The sequence below is a fragment of the Physeter macrocephalus genome, chromosome 5, assembly GCF_002837175.3.
Source record: "Physeter macrocephalus isolate SW-GA chromosome 5, ASM283717v5, whole genome shotgun sequence".
Classification (NCBI taxonomy): Eukaryota; Metazoa; Chordata; class Mammalia; order Artiodactyla; family Physeteridae; genus Physeter; species Physeter macrocephalus.
This window is the reverse complement of record NC_041218.1, coordinates 34,257,580-34,264,085: the sequence shown is the minus strand read 5'-3', so window position 1 is coordinate 34,264,085 and position 6,506 is coordinate 34,257,580.

The window sequence follows — 6,506 nt, the reverse complement described above, 5'->3', positions numbered from 1 at the left end:
GATGGTCAACAACTTATATCACCTCTTTTGGCTTTTTAAAAATTAAAACAGCTAGATTTCAGAAACTTCTTGGCAAGCTGCTATTCAACTGCAGAAATGCATCTGCTCAGACACCCAAAAATAAACACGTTTCCCAAAGGAATCAAATATGTTCTACAAAATCCTCCTCTGTTCATAGAATATGGTAAGCATAAATTTCATTACAAGTTAATGATGGTGCTGAGATCCTTTTTGCCAGATTAAGAGGTGGTGAATGTAGTAGGTGATGGTTCAAAATAAGAACAGAGAGTTGTGCACTAAGAGGCATGCTCCAATCCTGGATGTTTCCTGGCATCAGATTTCAGAACATTAAGAAATAATGTTGCACAAGACAATTTCATTTCATAATTTTAAGTTATTGTTCTCATTATACATGAAATCTGCCATTATACTTAAACACAATATCCAATGGAGTAAATCTGGACCAAATATATTCTTTAACTGACAGAGCCAATGGGATGAGAAAACCACTCCCCGAGTTTCAGGCACATTGGCATACTAAGTACTCTCAGTCAGGGATCTGAGATGCTGAAACTTAGCAAAAAATGGGACAAAAGGAGTTTTAGAGAACAATTAATTAGTCTGTATGGTATAATACATTTGCAATGCTTCTTAAAATGTAACAATTCTACAAACTTTTATTTTATTTTTATACACAGTCATTCAATTTCAAATTTACTCAGTAGATGATATTACTGCACACATATCAGAATTTGACATATAAACTTTCAGTCCTTTAGACAGATTGATAACCTTGGTAATCTCTATCCTGTTTAATACTTCCTTGCTCTCTCTGCTTTTGGACATTCTCATGACTCACTTAATGGAGAAAAGATTACATTAATATTCAGTGATATACAACCAAGCATTTAAAGTAATCTCTAATCTGGAAAGAAAACAGAAGACATCTTGAAATCTAATACAATATTAATGCTATATTTACTAAAATATGTGGATGTTAATTATAGGCAGAGGTTAATTTCCAAAAATGAAGCAGTTTTACTGTGCCACACTCAATATTGATATGAACATAGATTTTATGTTTTAAGACTCAATTTGATTATTTTGTGAATTTCACCATTTTAAGGAGATTTCCTCACGATCCTGATTCTAACTCAAAATATTCCTTCTCACTACTCTTTTTCGGTATGCCACTAACTCCCTCTCCCCAAAACAGTGAGCAAAAAAATAAATGAATAAAAATTTAAATTAAAAAAAATTTTACAAAGCTTTTTGTACTTCAAATGGTTCTTACAAAACTTTTAGATAATTCAACTGCAGACTAATCAGAAACACATGGGATTGGATTACCTCTGAGATTTACAATCAGGGTGAAAGGACTTGGCAAACTGCAGTGGTTTAACAGCAATAAAAAATCAAGAATATTCAACTTCATAAGTTTCTAAATTTCCTCCCAATTCACTTATATTTAAAAGGGAAGTATGTACTGGAAGCTTGAATTATGAAAACTGCCTGGTTATCTGATCTAGTATTCTCATGCACTAGCACCTTATCCACCACCCACCAACTTAAAATTATCGTCTCAATCAAGACGACTTTGAGTCAAAAAGAGAGCCTAAAATGGGATGTATGGTCATTCCACTTACATCTCACATCTGTTCTGAGTCTGTTCTGACTCTTGGAACCTGAAGCAAAAAAATACCATGCTTTTATTTTTATGGTGCTCTCAGTTTTCTGCCAGAAATATTCTGATCTGTGTGCTCATTATTTTCTGAGGTACATACTACCCCATTAGGCATGCAGTGGTGGACCAAACAGCCTCCTTTCTACCCCACCTGGAGCTTACACTCTGGTGGGCATTTCATGGGACTGGTATCTGTAGAAGGTGTATTGGGAAGCATAGCTTGGGGTGGGGTAATGAGCCAGCATTGCACAGGATGAAGATACAGTAAAGGCTCAGGGAAGGAAAAGATCTGCAGTGGTCTAGGTGGGAAGTAATGAGGATATAAACCAGAAACATGGAAGAGGAAAAGAACAAGTGGAATCACACATGAGATAGTTTAAATATAAAATCAGCAGGATTGGGTAGCAGATTGGGAATCAAAGATGAATTTCACTGGGAAAATTATTGTACTGATTAAAAGAAAATACAAGAAGCCTGGGAAAGATAGTAATGAGTTTAGGTTTGTGTATTAGTTTAATATGCAGTGTAACAAATTCCTATAAACTTGGTAATTTAAAATAATATACCTTTATTATCTCAGTTTCTGTGGATCAGCAGTCTGCACATGACTTAGATAGATTCTCTACTCAGGAGCTCACAAGGCTGTAATCAAGGTGTTGACTGGGCTGTGTTTTCCTCTGGAGGCCTGACAGGGGAAGATCCACTTTTCCCAGCCTTTTCAGGTTTCTGGCAGAATTTGTTCCTTTGTGGCTGAATAACTGAGGGCCCCAGCTTCTAACTGGTTGTTAGCGGTGTGCTGCCTTCAGGTCTTAGAAGGAGTTCCTTGTCACATGGCCTTCTCCACAGGGAATCCACAACATGGCTGTTTGCTTCTTCAAAGCCAATGGAAGGCCCTCCACCTCAGTCTTGCACAACATAGCTTAATTCAGGCAGCGATATTAAGCCATATAACTTAATCAAAAGAGTGATATCCCATTGCCTTTGCCATATTTTATTGGTTAGGAGCAAGCCACGAGTTCTCCCAATGTTCAATAATAGGAGAGCAGGACTCACTGGAAGCCACCTTAGGATGTGTCTGCCACAGTTCAGATGTGCTGTGTTGGAGGTGTTAGAGGAGCCTTCTGGTGAAAAAGTCATCATCAATTATAAACTGGACAGTGTGCACCTGAAAAGTTCTGTCCTTAGTGAACTTTTGATAGCAATTTGAATTAAACTACTACATCCTCATAATCCTCCTTTATCCAGCTTGTGCTGGATGTCTATACGATCAAGAGGACTAATCCTTACTATGACAATAAAAAATGAAATAATATTTGTCAGGTGATGATGAAAATATAACTTAGAAAGGTATGTATGGTGTCACTCAGACGGGGCTAGAAAGCGTGGAGATACATGTTTATTCCTTAAAGCCAAAGATAAAATAATTTAATTTCCTAATCTGAAAAGCTCCATAGCACATAAATTGGCAGCTTCTCCGCCAAATATCTCTTGGAAGAAGATGTAATACCTCCCACTACACTTTAGCTCCTGAGCCAATTTCCATCTAACACACAGAAGTTAATTCTGGTCATTTCTCAGCAAAATCTTGACCTTTGAATATCACTGGAAAATTGAAGGGAGATTTAGAAACAGAGACAATATGCTAAAAATTGGTGCTGCATTACCACCCACTCCCTTTGTTTCCTTCTTCTCCTATCCCTAAATGACTAAATAAAATGAGCATAGATCATCTATATCTTGGATTTAAGTGACCAAATCTATCAACAAATCAATAACATCACTGTGCATAAATTTATAGCTTTACTCTCCCTATATTTCACTTCTGGTGTGTTTGGCCAACAGACACTCTGTTCCCTAAAGGCAGAAAGTAGAACAAAAGATCATAGTATTCCACAAAGAAAAAAAATAAATCAAATAACTCTGTAAGGAAGAATTTCCTTCTGCATAAATTTTGAGTTACATGACACATCATGGGTTTTAAAAAAAAGCTACTTCAGAGCTACATTTAAAAAATCTAGATATAAAACCTAGAAAAGCATACCATAACCTGGGGAGATACTTGGGACATATAAGACAAAGGATTGTTTTGTTTGTTTTTTTTTATAATTAAAGAGTCTTTAAAATCGGTAATATAAAGATTAACACAATAATAGGAGAATAAATAAAAGATATGAAGAAACACAATGACTAATATGCTTATGAAAAGAAAGGCTCAACCTTATTTGAAATTAAAGATGTAAATTAAAGCAATGAACTATTTTAATATATCTAATAACCAAATTAATATACCCAAGTGAGAGTGCAGAAAAATTAGTACTTTTAAGTATCTGGAGATGGCATAAGTTGACACAAACTTTCTGGAAGACAATTTCAACAAATATCAAAAGTTCTAAAATGTAATGATTCTCTGCACCAGGAATTCTATTTCTAAGAATAGAATGACAGGTGACAGGGTAATCTAGCTGCACACAACTCACTATGGAAGCTGAACCTGACAGACACCACTTCTCCCCTTCCCTAGTAAAGGCAGAAAATAGACTCCCACCTAAGCTCAGCCCTCTCCCTGGCCTTTGAATCTTAAATCATGGCATCCTATCTGCACTTCATGCTTTCCACATTTTGGTACTCTGTGTCACCCTGGGATCCAGCTTACTCTCATACTTATTGCTCAGCCTCCCTCTAGTTTTCTGGGACCTCAAGAGCCTTCCAAAGTATTTCCTTTGAATAAGTTAGCCAGAGCCAGTTTTATGGGAATATTTCAAAATATGTTAATATGTGCTTTTCTTTCTTACATTTCCTTGTATTTGATGACCTCCCCCCTTCAGCTAGTGGAACCTTGGCCATTATCTTAGGGAGGCTTGGAATTAAAACAGGAATGTAAGATGAAAAGGTATCCATGTTCAGCTTTTTTTTGTTTTTAATTTTATTTATTTATTTATTTATTTTTGGCTGTGTTGGGTCTTCGTTTCTGTGCGAGGGCTTTCTCTAGTTGCGGCAAGTGGGGGCCACTCTTCATCGCGGTGCGCGGGCCTCTCACTGTCGCGGCCTCTCTTGTTGCGGAGCACAAGCTCCAGACGCGCAGGCTCAGTAGTTGTGGCTCACGGGCCTAGTTGCTCCGCAGCATGTGGGATCCTCCCAGACCAGGGCTCGAACCCATGTTCCCTGCATTAGCAGACAGACTCTCAACCACTGCACCACCAGGGGAGCCCCATGTTCAGCTTTTGATTTCCAAAATTAGATTTTTGAATCCCCAGTGATATATATGTATAGTTTTTGGCTGTGCCATGTGGCTTCTGGAATCATAGTTTCCCAACCAGGGATTGAACCCAGGCCCCAGCAGTGAAAGCACTGTGTCCTAACCACTGGACTGCCAGTGAATAACCCCCAGTGATATTCTTGAAACTGAGGCTTTGTTTAAAGGGATAAGATTTTTCTAAATCCCCTAAACTCCAATTCCAATATAAGCAAATAGACTTAATAGATGCTAATCCTAGAGTTTTATTAGAACTCTAGAGAGGTGACAAAGTATATTATTGCAAGGGATATATTCAATATGAAGAGGGAAAGGAAGAAAGTCTTTGCCATGAAAGGAAAGCACACACCTCAGAGGGAATGCAGTTAAGCTGAGGAGGTGCCTGTCAGAACAAGAACAGTCAGACTGCCATCCCTGTGCCTCGGCCAAAGGGAGAGAACCAGGAAACTCAAAATGTCCATAGAAAGCTGAAATAGGTTAAATGAAAGGTTGATGCTTTGCTTCTCTGTCCACAGGCCAAAGAGGTGTATAGCAGGGATTGCAAAGGGAGACATTCAACCCTAGATGACATACCCAAGAGGGTGCCCTAATCCTCCTTCAGCCTATGCATGGCATGCCAGACACCAGCAGCTCCTGTGTGGCCAGTGGGGGAATGTAGAGATGCCACAGGGCCTGGAAGGGACTCTGGATTGGGAAAAAGAGACCACATAGTATAGGAACCTCACAAGTTGAGGCAACTGGCAGGAACAAAGACATTAGAAGTCAGTACCAGCAAAATATTCAACAAGTTCGGGTAGAACCAGCCATACTGCAGAGGGCACTAGCACAGAACCCTTGGGGACCAGACCAACCTCTCTGTAGCAAAGAACACAGAAAAATACGGAAAACGGTGGCCCCAAATCTTGCCAAGTGAAGACGGGTAAAACCTCCACTTGCACATTGGGAAGAAGGATGAGGAGGAGAGCTTTTGCTAGCAGAAGGCACAGTCAAAACTGGGTTCTAAATTGTTGACAATGAGAGTATTTCCTCAAAAGAGTCTGAGATATCTATACTTGAAAAGGCTGTACTTGGAACTGAATCTCTACCTGGAATTGAATCTTGTGAGCAAGATGAAATCAGCTAAGGAAAATAAGGGAAGTTACAAAATATTTTTCACATACAGATTATAGAGAACACATTTAATTCCTGCTATACTTGTAATCAAGAATACTCAGTAAGACAATAGAAAAATAAGAGATGTGTGTGTGTGTTTATAGGTAGAGATTAAAAGCCAATATCAAAAAAGAGACTACAGATGCAATTGGATTCTTTTCTGTTTCTAAGATTCCTACTTCTGTATCTGTACCCTAAACTTTTTCTTCTCCATCTGCTCTCAGACCTTGTTTCCTCTACTATAACTTACTCTGATACAGAAGGAGAAGAATGTAAAATGAATCTAGGGTTCATTATTTAAAGAGATAAAAGAAGAAATATAAGTGCTAATATGCCTCATGTCTTCAACTATCTCAAGTCATATGATTAGAAAGAAGAAAAGCTCGAAGAAAATATCAAAATGTTCATAAAGTTCAC